This window comes from Hyperolius riggenbachi, chromosome 4 (assembly GCF_040937935.1).
Source record: "Hyperolius riggenbachi isolate aHypRig1 chromosome 4, aHypRig1.pri, whole genome shotgun sequence".
Classification (NCBI taxonomy): Eukaryota; Metazoa; Chordata; class Amphibia; order Anura; family Hyperoliidae; genus Hyperolius; species Hyperolius riggenbachi.
The window spans coordinates 20,312,990-20,328,815 of record NC_090649.1 but is presented as its reverse complement, the minus strand read 5'-3'; the positions used below and the strand labels follow the sequence as shown (position 1 = coordinate 20,328,815).

General features: G+C 46.2%; 1 pseudogene; it reads left to right on the top strand.

Moving 5' to 3' along the window:
* The first annotated feature begins 1,130 nt into the window (after positions 1-1,130).
* On the top strand, positions 1,131-2,259 carry LOC137571045 (uncharacterized; annotated as a pseudogene).
* Positions 2,260-15,826: the final 13,567 nt, after the last annotated feature.

Here is a 15,826-nt window from a genome sequence, read left to right as displayed (position 1 = left end):
AGGACGTAGATTCTACATCCTAGAACATACAGGGGAACTAATTAGGATGTAGAATATACGGCCTGGAACTGAAAGCAGTTAAAGTGCATCAAAAGAAAAGAATTGTGACTTATGTTGATGGGATGACAAATCAGAAATGGCATGGAGGATAATGGAGTTCAAGGGCCTGACCAACAGACAAAAAGATGTGGTGTGGTTGGCCATGACTTCTGGACTGCCTACAGGGATTTTGTAAAAAGCGTGGACTATGTGAAACTAAGGTGTGTCCAAGAGGAAGATGTGGACAACGTGTATCGTGTTTTTTGGAGTTGTTTTTTGCTAGAAGGGTGTGTGCTAGATTGAGAGGGATGTTTTGGTTGGTGGTGGGTTGTGTGGGACTCACTTTTGAGGAGGTGCTGGTAGGCATGTCACTGGGGGATAAGGAGAGTAATAGGAAAGGATGGGTAATGTGCGCAATTCTGAAGGAGGTTTTGTGGGATGCCAGAAATATACTAATCTTCGAAAAGAAAGACCTGGAAGTGGAAGATGTGAGAAAGTGGTTCCTGGCAAGATTGTACATTGTGTTCTTGTTTGACAAAAAAAGATGGGGTGAAGAAAAAAGCACAAGAAATATGGAAACGGGATAAATGGAGCACGGTGACTTAATCATGTTAAAAAAAAAAGCCTCTTGATTTTAAAATCATGAGAAAAGTCTGATGGAGGACATGTGATGTGGAATCAGTGTGAGGACTGGTTTTAAATGTTTTTTTTGATTAAAAAAAAAAAATCTGTTCTCATCAGTGCTGCAGCTTGGGCCCAAGTCCCCTGTGGGAAGAGCTTGTCCTTTTAAGGACAACCCCAGGTGGAACAAATACCAGCGAGAGATCGCTGAGGACATCCCAGACGATGAACTACAAGACCGGAAGATCATCCTGCAAGTCGCGACTCGCAAGCAAGCTGAGGATCTCCAGGAACTCGCCGAGGAACTTCAGACACTCTGCAAGCTTCAGACAAGCAGGAGAACTTCGCAGCTCGGAATTGCCTTGGGAAGAAATCGGATCCTCGCCAGAGAATCGATGCCATGAAGGTTCTTCCGGGAATGAGGCGCTACATGACTGCCAGACAGAAGAAATCTGGACAAGGGAGGAAGGATGCCGCTGCGGCCCCCCAAGACCCTCTCCTGCACCTCAGGGAGTGGCTGCCTCACCCTCTGCCACCTCAGTAGATGTAGCCCCGCGGTCCCACCCCGTCCCAGGCAGGCCCGCCCAGGACCACCTGCCCTGGAGCCGTAGATGAAGACCACGGTGGTCCTCCAGCCACAATGGGGGGAGAGTGCTGGACATGACCCCAGAGGTGTTCGGGAAGAAGATGGTCCTGGAGCAGGGGTTCGCCAAGGCAGAAACCCTCTCTATCCAGAACTTCGTCTCAGGTATTTTCTTTGTCACCTTTGTTTCCCTGCAGGTATGCAGGCGATACTGGGAGATGGTCTCGGCGGCGGGACCAGATTCAGTATTCGCCAAGTTCCTGTGCAACTCCCCCATCCAGAGTGAGGAAAGGAGAGTCACTGTCATGATGAGGAACCCACACGTACCGGCGGCAGACATTGCCACCTACCTGAAGCGCTTCTGCGAAGTGCTGAAAACCCCCACCCAGCTCCTAGATGCCAACGGCTTCTGGACAGGTAGGTGGTCGGTCCTATGCAGGCTGTGAAAGGATCCCAATCTGCCAGGCGGCCTCCAGCACCTGAAACCGTGTTTTTCACTGGGGAACTCAACAGGACTCCTGAGCTACGAGGATATACCCCATACCTGCAGGCGATGTGGTAAGCTGGGACACCAGGGGAAAGATTGTAGGGAATCTGCTTGCAGGTTCTGCCAAGTGACGGGACACAAGTCGAAAGACTGCCCCAGAGCAAGGAGCTGCAATCTCTGTGGGCTGATAGGTCATATGTATAGAGACTGCCCCCGGCGGGATAAGTCCTATGCCAAAAGGGTTGACAAGGGCACCATGAAGTCTGTACGACGACCTATGAAGCCTACACCCTCCAGACCAGCACAACAGCCAAAGAAGACCCCGCAAAGGAAGGACGGTAAGACCGCACCCAAACCACCCTTCCCAACCCCACGACCCTTCCACCCCTCCCAGGCCCGACCCCCTGAGATAACATCCCTGGAGGAGTTTCCCACACTTGCCGCCCAAACAGATACCCCAATCAGGGTGAAAAAGGAGACTGAAAGGAACTTCAGCCGCTGGGGAAACTGCCCCGAAAAAACCGAATGAAACCGCCATCAGAGACGGACCTAAGAGAGGCTGAGCTCCAACGGGAAATAGAGGTGCTCCAAAACTGGCCACACATCATAGCCCCAAACCATTACAGCATCAGAGGGCAGGGACGGTGACCCGAGCACCAGAGAACCCAGATGTGGCACCAAAGTGGGAGCCGCCAGCCGGGACAGGTAACCAGGGGACAACGTCCCCACCACAGTAATGGTCTTTTCTTCCCACAGCAGTAGTGATGGCAGGACTCAACATTCTTTCCATCAACGTGAGAAGTATCAAAGACACGTCGAGGGGACATACAGCCCTGGCATTCCTTGACAGGCAACAGGGTAATGTATTCTTCTTGCAGGAATGTGCACTGCCCTATGCAAGCACATACAGGCACCTCTCCACCCAGTGGACTCACGGGCCGTCGTTCTGGTCGGGAGGTGGCGACTGCAAGTCTGCAGGGGTAGCCATTCTGATCAGGGGTCAGGCGTTCATGGTTGACACTGTGCAGGAACTCATCTGCAGCCGACTTCTGGTCGTAGAGGGCTCGTGGGCAGGAGAACCAGTTAGGTTCATCAATGTGTACACACCCCCTGGAAAGAATGAGCGGCTGGAACTTTTCCAGACCCCGAGACTGCACCTCGCCACATCCAGACCAGTAGTGTTGGCCGTGATTTCAACTGCCCAGTGGAAAAGGGGGGCTGTAGCTCCAGCTCGACAGCCGAGCTCGATGTCACCTCCTGCCTGCTAGTGGAGATGTTGAGGGAGGCATCTGACGCAGTGGGTTCTATTGGACCGGGTGCCGTGAATTACTCATGGTGCTGGCCTGATAGCTCGGTGCACTCGAGGATTGACTTAATCTTCACCTCCCGAGCAGTGAGGCATAGCAGTCACTCCATGATCCAGTTTCTTCTCTGACCACAGAGCAGTGCACTTACAGGCAATCCTAGGCGACTGATATATTAACATGATGGTAGCGCTCAACAGGTCTTTCCTATGTATCACTATTATGGATCACTAAACCTCAGCTTTCCATTATGTGATTAAATTGCACAAACAGCCAAGAACACTGATCCCAATAAATTCAACAGTTTCCCTTTACATTACTCATATTAAAAACCTCATACACATGCTCTAATATCTAAAAAGGAATCATAAATCCTCATATGAGAGTCCCATACTTCATATAGGGGAAAGGGAATGTTAGTCCAATCTATTGTGGAACTTTTAACACTCACAGTAATGTCTCTTCACAAAAAAAAACAATATCAAATGAACATTAGCAAAAGTCCTAGTTTACAAGTCCAATATGAATGTTGCCAATATCAGGAAGACATTTCTACGACAACATGCTTTATCCTCATAGAGACAGTAGATGTGCTCACCAAATTGAATTGCCAATCGCAACAGTTGGCAATTAACGCGTTTGGCCCAGCCTGTCAGATGAATCCGATCCTCCTGTGCCTCCAGCCGTATTCCAATTGGGCATGTAAAGGAAAAAAAATGCTCTATTGAATTTATTGGGATTAGTGTTCTTGGCTGTTTGTGCAATTTAATCACATAATGGAAAGCTGAGGTTTAGTGATCCATAATAGTGATACATAGGAAAGAGCTGTTGAGCGCTACCATCGTGTTAATATATTACTTGCTCTATGGTATACACCCCTGTTGATTAGAGCGCACCAGGCAGTTAGGCCGGTTATTTAATATTTATTATCTGAGGAGCGCACTAGTCACCCCAACCCCAAATTTTGAATAATCCTAGGTGACTGGTTTCCTCCTGGACCAGGTTCCTGGAAGCTGAACTGTAAACTGCTGGAAAATAAGGAGCTTGTGGGGGAGCTAGGAGAGGCCTATGTCTCCTGGCGAGATGACAAAGACAAGTTTGATAGAGTTGGACAGTGGTGGGAGTTCACCAAGGTAAGGCTCCGCAGTTTCTTTCAGGAGAAGGGACGTCAACAGGAGGGCGAGCGGAAGAAGGACCTCAGGAGGCTGTAGCACCAGCTGCAGTCCCTGCAAGACCTTTACCATTGTGGCTGGGAGGTTAGGCAGAGAGCGATTAAGAGGAAAGAGGAGGAGGACGACTACATTGGTTTTCAGCGTACACAGAGCAAGCCTGCTTGGCTAGAGACTTGACTTTGTCTGCCCTCCACACTCTACTAGCGTCGTGCCGGGATGCAGGGAGCCGGAAGCTTACTTTACTTTTTTTTTCGGTGTGGAGGCACGGCACCAGAGGGGTGCTGGCTGTTCCGGTGGTGGGTACAGCCATGCAAATGTCAGTACCTGAGCCTGGCCCTTGAGTCTCCATCTGGCACAAGTGTGCCCATCCTTGTGGCCCAGCAGGCCTGCAGAGGCAGTGGGAAGCGGTCCTCCCAGCAGCCGGTACCCACAGAGCTAGCTGGCAGTTGGCCGCTGCTGCATTTAGTATGTAGTTCACCTTAAATCCTATGGCAGGCGCAGCTGCGGACAATAAATGGGTTATCGCTTCTCGGCCTTTCGGCTAAGATCAAGTGCGGTCTTGGCCGGGGTGTTTAGTTGGGGTCCTCCCTGTGGGGACCATAACTGAAAAGGAGTGATGAACCACTGGAGATGGAATCCAATCGATTGATGCCTATAGACGCACCCTTCGTTTTCAGGTCAAGCCGGGTTTCAGAAGAACAATGTCGGAATGCATCGTGGAAAAGGTGTTATTGACGACTCTAAAGGTACAGTTGGATTAGATTTATGTGTTGCAGGATTTTGCGAATCAGGGTATATTTGATCTCACCTTTGCTTTGGAAGCTTCCTTGCTGAATGCTGGTCAAAAGGCATCAAGATGACCAATTTCTATTGAGAATGGATGTGTAGCCACTCTATATGATGAAGGAAGTGATGTTGACTATTCACATGTATAACCGAGGTGGATCCGACTATAGTGAGGCTCTTATTTAAGTACTGTTCCTCTGAGGAATAAATATGGAATCTGTAATGGTAAGTATAAGTACTTTGTAACTTTCAAAGAGGACCCTGATGGCATCGGAGGGGTGGCCAGACCCCCAGCAGTGTTCACCTTTGGTGGGGAGAGAGGGTTCCTCTTATCCGGATGTGCCGGAGTTTTGCAGGTCTTGCAATAAATACGGACATCTAAGTGATGTGCGTCAGGCAGAGAGGTGCTGCCGAAGATGTGGAGCCCCTGGACATGAGACTAATCGATGTCCGGAGCCCAGGGGTTTGTGACCTTTGTTATAGCCCAGGGCACTGGGCCAGACAATGTGGGGTGCCTAGACACACCCGGTTTTCAACTGTACAACGTGATTGGCATGACAGAGTATCCTGAACTTTCTAAAGCTGAAGCTCATAGGAGCAGAGAGAGATGGCAACCCAGGAGTGCATTATCTGTTGGAAAGCCTGCAAAAGCTTCTCTGACATGTCATTCGCTGAGAAGCGAGGGGCAGTTAGAAATTTACAGGGCATGGCTTATTGTGAGGCTATTGAGGAGCTGGAAGCTGTTGAATCAAGCACGTGGTGACATCACAAAAGAGGATAGGGTGACACTGCTCAGTGCAATGTGTCTTAAGTGTCTGAAGTGACTGAGTGCAGACAAAGTTACTAGTGCTGCAGGGAGTGAGAGCAGTTCTGCCGCTAAGGAAACAGCAGTGGCAATTAATGTATCAAGTATCCGAGGTGGGGGTGGAGCTTGCGGGACACGTGGCTGATGTCACTGGAGCGGCGCATGCGAAGTGTGATGTGCCTGGAGTGGGGGAGTTTGGTGCAAAAGACGGCGATGACGCTGGAAAGTCTGTAAATGCTGAGCTGTCTATTGATGATTGTGTGTACTGATGCTGTGCAAGGTGAAGGGGATGATGAGGTTGCTGGGTCTGATAGTCCCTCAGTTCAGCATAATGGTGCTTTGATACCGAAGCTGGAGGGGGTGGGGCTTGTGCAATGGAGTCCTAATGCAGAGGAAAGAAGTTTAGTGCAAATGTTGGATTTTGAGGATCCCTTATGCAATTGGTCCATGTGTGCAGAAGCAATTGAGCGTGGGGAAGGAGAGTGTGAAAGTGGCTCTGAAATGGATACGGTCTGATGGGAGTTTTGCGGATGATGATCGCTCATTAGTGGCGGGGCAGAGAAGCGTGCAAAGGGAGTCTTGAGAGGAAGAGGAACAGTCTTCCAGTAAACGGACTCGCCTGGATCCTTATGTTATTCCTGGTGTGAGTGCCGATTTGTTTGTGGGCAGTGCAGCGGAGTCTGAGGGGATGGAGGAGTCGCCGTCTCCTGCGCAGTCTTTTCTGGCTGCAGAAAATGTTGTGAAGTTTCAAGACGCCTGCCGGTTTACTAAAGAGAAAAAAGGGAAAGGGAGGAAATCCAGGAGGAGGAGATGATATGCTTTACTCTGATGAATTGCACTCCTGCAGTGATGTAACATGGTAAACATTAAAGTACTGTCAATTAATGTAAGACCTATTTATTGAACCAATGCAAGACAGGCGATATTTATTTTGTGCAAGTTTTTTCTATTGAGGTTTTGTTACTGCAGGAATGCACATTCACTTATGCAGAGTGAGGAGGAGTGGCCTTATGGACTAGCAGTGTGATCTAAGGAATAGGGCAGTAGGAATGAAGGGGTTGCAATTTTATGCAAAACCCATAATATTGCTATTAATAATGTAGTACAGATTGTGCCTGGTAGGCTGGTAACAGCACGTGTTAAGTTTTTGAATATTGTTTTGAGAATTTTTTGCGTTTATGCTCCAGAGAAGAGTGAGCGTTTGCGTTTTTTGAATGATTTTTCTTTATAAAATTTACCTGGGAGGGTGAATACTATTGTCAGGGATTTTATTTTGGATTAGGAAAACCAGTGATCGGGAAGAGAAGATGGCTTCAAAAATTGATGCAACTAGTAGTTTGTTTAATTCTATGATTACTGATTTTTGGTTGCAGGATGCATTCAAGGAGGTGCGGGATGCCCCAAAATTTGTTTTACTCAGATAAAGGGACAGTAAAGTCCAGGATTGATTATATTTTGATTTCATAAAGTTTTGAGGTGTATACACATTTTATTTTCTCTTTTACAGACCACAGAGGTCTATATGCAATTATAAATATTGAAGTTTGTTTTTGGGAAAGGATTATGGAAACTAAATTCTTCCCTGCTGGAGGAGTAAAAGATTTCTGTAAAATTTAGGGAAAAATTAAATTTGTGGCAGCTGCATGAAATTTATTTTGAAAACATTTTGCTTTGGTGGGATTGGGTGAAGGGGCAGTGTGGGCACTTTTTCAGGCATTATAACCATGTTAAAGCAAGGGAGGTTATGCGGTGGTAGAAGGAGGTAAACCAGAGATTGCAAACTTTATATTTGTTTTCGTAATTGGGGTATGACGTGGATGATGCCATTGCTGCAGCAAGGGAGGAGAGGAATAAGGTGTTAGAGGATAGGGGGGAGGAGGATTGTATATAAAGCTAAAGTGAAAAGATTGGATGAGGATGAAAAATGCACGAGATTGTTTAAAAATTGAAAAAATATCCCTTTTTTTACATCTGTTTGGAGGGAGGGGGTGGAAGTGGAGGGTGAGGAAATTAATGCTATAAAACTAATTTTTATTAAAAAAAAAAACTATATAGCGGCCAGGTGGGTAAGATGGGCGATTCTGTGCAAAATTATTTACAATCATTCCCGGAATGTTGGATGATGCGGATAAAAAAGTGTTGGAGGATAAGATTGCGGATGAGGAGATTAAGGCCCGGTTCACACTTGCGGTTTTGCAAAAACCGCACCGGATGTCCGGACCGCACCGGAGCCGGATCGGACCTGAACCGTACGGTTCCTGTCCGGATCCGGTCCGGTTGCATACGGTTTCCGTGCGGTATGAACACGGTTGCGGTCCGGATCCGGATTCTAAAAGAGATAACCTGTATAAAAACAAAAAAAAATGTTGGGGTCTGGGAGGTCAGCAGAAGGGGAACCTGTGGAATCAGGCCCTCCGCTGTTTAGCACTCACCTCCACCTCCAACATGCTGCCAACATCTCCAGCTCGTGCTGCTCCACTCCAAAATGGTTGCCCATGTGTCCCCGATACAATATCGCCGCAACAATCCTCATAGGAAGTGGGGTAGAACATCCGGATTTTTTGCCAGTGTGTTGTGCGCTCTCCGGTTCTCATTGGTTTCCATTGGCCGGATGGTGCAGTCCGGCTCCGCCCCGGATACGGCTGCCGGAGGAGCCGGACCAAAAAATAGCGCATGTTGGAACGGACACCGGAGTCCGGATCCGGTCCGGCTCCGGTCCGGACGAAACGGACACATGTGAACCCTGGCATAGACTTACATTGCTATGCCGTGCGTCCGTTTCGTCCGGCCAGCATGCGGTGCGGCTCCGGCACGGCTATTCCGGATAGCCACCGCTAATGTGAACCGGGCCTTATCCGGCTGTTTGTGGGATGCCAGTGGGAAAGACTCCTGGAAAAGATGGTTTGCCTAGGGAGTTTTATGTTAAAAACGTGGCCTATTAAAGATGACTCCTGCAAAGTAGTTAAGTTTTGTGTAGCCGTGTCCTGGGCAGAAGGATTTCTGATAATTTAATTTTACCAAGAGATGTAATCTATTTGGCACGTCTTAAAAATTCAGTTCTTATGTTGCAATCGATTGATCTTGAGAGGGTATGATCGTGTTTCTCATAAATTTTTGTTTGAGATTGTGGATAAAATTAGGTTTCCGGGAAAAATTTAGAAGATTATAAGGGGTTTATCGTCAAATCGTCAAGTAGCAATTAATGGAGTGTTTCCACGGCCTTTCCTATGAGAGCTGGGATAAGACTGGGGTGTCCGCTCTCACCATTGGATTTCATATGTGTGGTGGAGCCCTGCTTTGGTATATTCAAGCTTATCAAAGAATAAGGGGGGGGGGGGGTTGATTCCTGGGAGTGGGGGGATGGGTTTTTAGGTTATGTCATATATGGATGATGTGTTTGTGGGTGGGTCCCAATGTGACATTCAGAGGGCCAATAAACTATTAATGGAATTTTGCAGTGTGTCTGGCATGAGGGTAAATTGGAATAAATGTAAAGTATGCAGTTTTGGGAGGCAGGTGGAATTGGATGCAGGTAATGTCTCCCAGGTTGAGGAATTGAGGTTTTTGGGGGTCACTTTTGATACATCCCTGAAAGGGAAACTTCCTTTGATTTAATCTTAAAGTGAAAAAAGAAAATTTTTGGAGACTTGGGGAATTATCTTTTGTTGGGAAGGTGTTAATTGTTAAGTCGGTGATCTTCCCTTTGATCCTATATACTTGTGTAGTTTTGCCACCAAATAGAGTCTGGGTACAGAGGGTGAAGTGGGTTTTGTTTTTGTTCTTGAGGGGCTCTAAAATGGAGAGGTGTGGGAGGGAGAAAGTAGAAAAGGTAGTTGTAGGGGGTTTAGGATTACCCGATTTCTTTTACAGTTACAATATTGGTTAAATAATAGTTTTTCCAATTTAAATTTTTTTTCATGGCCAGCTATTTAATGGGTTGGCAGTTTTTCAACTGTTTAAAGACCCTGGTTTAAGGATACTGACTATCCTGCCGTGAAAGCTGCTGCTGACAGGAAAGCTACTGCTGAAAGGGAGGCATGGCGGCTATACCGTCAGATACCTAATTTAAGTGGTTCCAGAGTGGCTGTTGCCTGTAACACCCTTGCTGAAAAGGAGGCTTTGAAAAGGTGGTGTGGTGAGGCATGTGTGTGGGCTGTAGAGGAGGTAGAACCCCTTGGCCGAGAAGAGCGGGCAGGCAGCGCGGAAAGTTGCTGATACAGAGTTGTCTGGGGGCGTGGCCGTTGCTGAAAGTGCCACTCCCACTGTATCTTTGAGCAGAGGAAAGGAGGAACAGTCTGCAGTGCTGCAGAACATTGCCGCTATCACTGGTCTTGAAAGGAAGAGTGGCCAGTGCAGCGATATGCAGACTAAGTAATGTGGCTGAGCATGCTGATAGTGCTGAGGCAACTTAACACATAGGGCGGAGCTACAGAGCGACGTTTGAGGAACTGAAATCACATGACGCCGGTTGGACACAGGTCACGGGGTGTGGCTGCATAGCGGAGATAGTGCGAATGGAGTTCAGTGGCAGGGCCGCACAACTGTTCATCTTCCCACACATAGCAGTACAGTCTGTTACGGTCCCTACAGAGACCTAGCAGGTCATGCTCTACAGCTTTTTGTTGGGGGGGCACGCTGTTTTTAAAGGTATGTGACCAATTTTTAATAAAATATTTTGATATTTTTATGCAATGGAAGCTCTCTTGGAGGTTGCCAGAGGAGGCAGTGGGGTGGCCATATACTCAAGTTGCGCCAAAATTGGTTGCAACGTCCAGTGAGTTGCTGCATGAAGGGGGGAAATCCTCTATAATGGCTGAATATTTACTTACATGGACCAATATTGAGCGCAATCTTTATTATATCTATAGACTTTATGAATATTGGCACTACCTAGTACTGGTGTTACCAGCCATATTAGTCTTGAGATATTTCTGGAGATTAACTGATTGTCTACGACTTACCATTGAGCACTGTAATATAATTTTTGATAAGTGCTGAGGATAAGCTGAATGCTAAGGGAGGATGTCCGAACGGCTGAAGAGGAAGACGCTAATGTAACTAATGTTACTGTACAGAGTGACGGTGATCAGCTGATTGAGGGTAACCCACATTGAAATGGCAGGTTTTCATAACCCAGCACTTTATTCTAAAAAAAACTTGAGAAACAATGTTTAAACGCCGACTTGTTCACAATATGGAAATCTCTGCATGAAATTACCAGCTACAGGAAGAAATCTCCGCCCTCACTACACAATCTGCAGCTTGCAAATGAACTGAATACATTTTATTACAGGTTTGACACTACCAACAAAAGCTAAACACAAGTTAATTCGCATAATTTCCATCTCTGCAACAGGCAAACTGAACACTCCTTTTGCCAGCTAACGTCTCCACCCCCTGCGGTGCCTCAGCATCTACACAACACAGGAGGCCAGACAATCTATTGACCTGTCCCCAGATGTGCATGCTCTAACAATATGCCAATAAGATGTAAACAGACTCTTCAAAAGACAAAACACTAGGAAAGCAAATGGGGCCAGACACTGTCTGTGAAATGCTTGAAACTGTGCCTATCAATTAGCTCCTGTATTCACAGATATTCAAAGCATCTCTCGAACTCTCAATTGTTCCGGCCTGGTTTAAAAGCTCAACTATTGTACCAATTCCAAAAAATGCAAAACCTACATGTTTAAATGATTACAGGCCTGTTGCCCTAACATCATTGGTTATGAAAGCATTCGAAAAATGTAATGGCTTATCTGAAATCTATCACAGATCCCCTGCTGGACACTCTGCAATTTGCCTACAGGCCTAATAGATCCGCAGATGATGCCGTGAACATGTGTATGCATTATGTACTACAGCATCTAGACACCCCAGGAACCTACACCAGGATTTTATTTATAGATTACAGCTCTGCATTTAATACCATAATGCCATCTCTGCTACACAGCAAGCTCTCCCAGCTACACATACCTGAATCCATCTGCAAATGGATAACCGATTTCCTAACCGACAGGAGACAGCATGTTAGACTTGGTAAACACACATCAAGCTCTCTGACAGTCAGTACTGGTGCACCCCAGGGATGTGTGCTTTCCCCACTGCTCTACTCACTGTACACCAATGACTGCATCTCCACAGATCCATCTGTTAAGGTTCTGAAGTTTGCAGATGACAACAGTAGTTGGTCTCATAGAAAAACAGGGACAAGTCTGCATACAGGCATGTGGTGGGACAGCTTTCCTCCTGGTGCAGCAACAACTTGGAACTAAATGCTCTCAAAACCATGGAGATGATAATAGACTTTAGGAGATCCCCCCCCCAGCACCTCCCCTTAACCATAAATGGATCCACAATAACCCAGGTAGAGTCATTCAAGTTTCTTGGGTCCACTATCACACAACCTAAAATGGGACGACACTGACACTATTGTCAAGAAAGCGCAACAGAGGATGTACCATCTACGGCAGCTGAAAAAGTTTTGTCTACCTCAAAATCAAATGGTGCAGTTCTACACTGCAATCATCGAATCCACCATATCATCATCTATGACTGTATGGTTCGGCTCCTGCTCAGCATTAGAAAAGGGGAGGCTGCAGCGCATCATCCGAACAGCGGAAAGGATAATTGGCTGTAGCTTACCTTCCCTGCAGGATCTTTACGCTAGCAGGTGCAGAAAGAGAGCAATCAAAATTGCCTCTGACCCCTCTCACCCAGATCACTCCATCTTCCAGCGCATGCCTTCAGGAGTAAGATTCCGGTCATCGCTACCAAAACCTCCAGACACAGGAACAGCTTTTTTCCTCAAGCGGTAGCCATACTTAATGCTGAACCACGTTAGAGCTGCTAGGACTGCAAAGTAATCAGCACAGAACTGTAAATGAACAATTCTCACATTGCTTACTGCCACTATACTTGCATAATGTCCTTGACTTGTAATATACACACTGTCTGTCCTTGTATTTTTGTTTGCGTTTGTTAAGCAACTGCCAAGACAAATTCCTTGTAGGTGAAAACTTACTTGGCGAAAAAATGGATTCTGATTCTTTATATTCATGTGTATCCCGGGAATGAGGGGTTCCATCAAGCTTATGTACACATGATGCCCTCTGGTGGAAATCCAAACTTAACACTTTTTCATCTGGAAAGCTAAAAAGGGGAGAAGGGGGGCATGGCTGGAAGCCAATGAGGACTGTCACCTAACTCCCTGCGTCTCAGCTCTAGATCAGGGCAGAAATCTCAGCTTGCCAAAGAACTAGACCTGCCAGACAAATGTATTCAAGGTTGGTATTGTAACAGACAGCAGATGGAAAAACGAGGACAGCCACCCACTTTTGATCAATTAGTTTGGGATATGATCAAAATGGAAGTTTGCAGTAAGGTTCAAAGACAGTGTACGGCCAACAGCCAGGTTTACATTTGGCAGAGTCAATTGTACTCTCTGGGATGGGCCAGTTCTGTTGCCACTGCAAAAAACACTACCAGGACTATTGTAATCAGACTTACTATCCGAACTGTGATGATTTGGCCATGATATTGCCAGTTGTCCTAATGGAAGATCATGTAATCTTTGCAAGCAGAGGGGATGTGTGTTTGCATCCTCTCCTTTGCAGAGGAGAAAAGAGAAGAAAACTGATCAACACAAGTGAAAATACAGGCGTGTATGCATGCGAGACAACTTCCTTCCTGCCTCTCACACCCCTCATACACTCAAACCCCAGATCTACTAAGCAGTTGTCTCCTGGTCACTGAGTATCTTGTCGCATTATACCACAATATGTGCATCTCTATAGCAAAATACTGTAAATTCTGACAGCATGATACTGCACAAGTAGACTATACACTGCCCCAAGTTCAGGGGAGAAAACAAGGAACGACAGACAATGCAAGAGATGTGCTGGAGAATTATTTTTATAGCTGCCAAAAGCCCTGCAGGACAGAAATATCACAGCTTGCCAAGGAACTAGACCTGCCTGACAAAATTATTCAAAGTTGGTATTGTAACAGATGGAAGGAAAAAACGAGGACCGAACCCCGCTTTGGACAATCTAACCATGCTAAGAGGAAAAAACACTAGCTCTACACACTAGAAATAAAAAAAAAATGAAAATTTAAACTTTCCTCCTATGCTGCAATAGACATTTTTTCTACACTGACAGGGTAAGATTTTCTCTTTTGCTTTTCCTCTTTAAACAAACTAAGACAAGATAAGGAGATGCTCTCTGCAATTAGCCCAGAAGCATCATGACCCCGATAAGTTCTACAAAAACTTACTTCAGAGTGGGAAATGGTTAACTGTGGGGGAGAGGAGCTGGAGCATAGGCAGGGCTGGGATTGGGTGGAGGTAGTGCTAGATGATAGAGGTGGTAGAGGGCATTACCTACTTAGCTGGCAGCCTGAGAAAACGTCCCATACTCCCTTGTTTTACTTAGCTAGGTGAGGGGGGCAGTTGGGGTCCTTTACTGTTTTCTGTTTAGTGTTTTTCAGTTAGTGCCGCGAGTTAGGGCGCTTGAGGGTCTGGTGAGACCTGCATTTGTTAGGGGGATCTTAGCATGGTGGTAGCTAGCAGTTTTACCTAATGCAGGGCAGTTTTTAATTCTCTCATTGCAGACTTCGGCGGCTGTCTCCTCTACTAGTGAAGGTGGCAAAATGGGGCTGAGGGGTTGGAATATAAGGAAATAGAGGCCAAAATTCCTGGTCTGTCAAATTATTGGGGTTGACAGTGGTTGGTATGTTTATGTACGGTTGATTAACTTCCAATTTGCATGTAAGCCCAAGGAACTTCCCAGGCCTGGTTTGGACAACTGTTTTTTTTTTGTGCAGGCTGTAATTGGAAGTGCTTCAAGATGGGGCTCCTTGGTCGCCACCAGCTAGTAAGGGGGGTGAAAAGGGAGAGCGAGAACTTGATAGGTTTACATTACTGTTTGAGGTTATTGATATTTATGTTCTTTGTATTGTTGTGATTCAGCTGTGGCCGACATTAAAGTATCACTCCAACTTAGTAGGGAGTGTGTGTTTTTCTTTGGGTTTAGTGAGGGTAGGGTGAGCGTGTCATGGTTAAAGAAAATAAAGGTGTTGGTAGTTGGGGGATCTGTGTTGGTTGGATGGAGTGCTCGGTGCAGTGGTTAGTGGGGAGTTATGAATGCTGCCGGGTCAAGCAATAAAGGTAGTACCATTACCCGGAGGCCAAGGGGTATGTGCAAAGACGTCTTCTTATATGGCATAGAATTGTATATTTGAGAGTGTACAGCTGCAATTTAAATAAAAAAAAACACATATATGGTCCCCCCCCAAAAAAAAAAAGGAAATGGATAAAATGGATAAAAATAAAACCATGGATGAGGTTATGAGTTGACAGACACTTCCCCAAGTTCAGAGTAGAAAACAGAGGACAACAAGAATATGAGAAGTGTGCTGGATAATTATTGTTAATGCTGCCAAAAGCACAACAGGGCAGAAATATCTCCGCCTGCCAAAGAACTAGACCTGCCTGACAAATTATTCAAACTTGCTATTGTAACAGATGGTAGAAGGAAAAAAAGGAGGACCGCAACCTGCTCTGGACAATCTAACCATGCTGATGAAGGATAGACATCTGATAACCAACATTGGATTGATGGCAGGTTTTCATGTTCCTCATAACTCAGCACTTTATATCCATCATGCATATCCCAGGAATGAGGGGTTCCATCAAGCTTATGTACACATGATGCCCTTTGGTGGAAATCCAAAAACTATTAACACTCATCTGGAATGCAAAAAAAACAAAAACAAAACAAAAAAAAAAACTTAGGGGGTGGGGCATGGTCGGAAGCTAATGAGGACTGTCGCCTAACTCCCTGCTGTCTCGGCTGTAATTGGCGGCACACAGCAGCACTACTGCCTCATTCCTGTCCCAGGTTTGATTTACTGGGGAACCATCTCTGCGCCAACCATCTATTAGTAGTAAATGTAATAAAAAGCAGAGGTAAACACCACACAAACAGGCAATTTCTCCCTAAGGCTCTCGGAATCCAAGATGGTGTC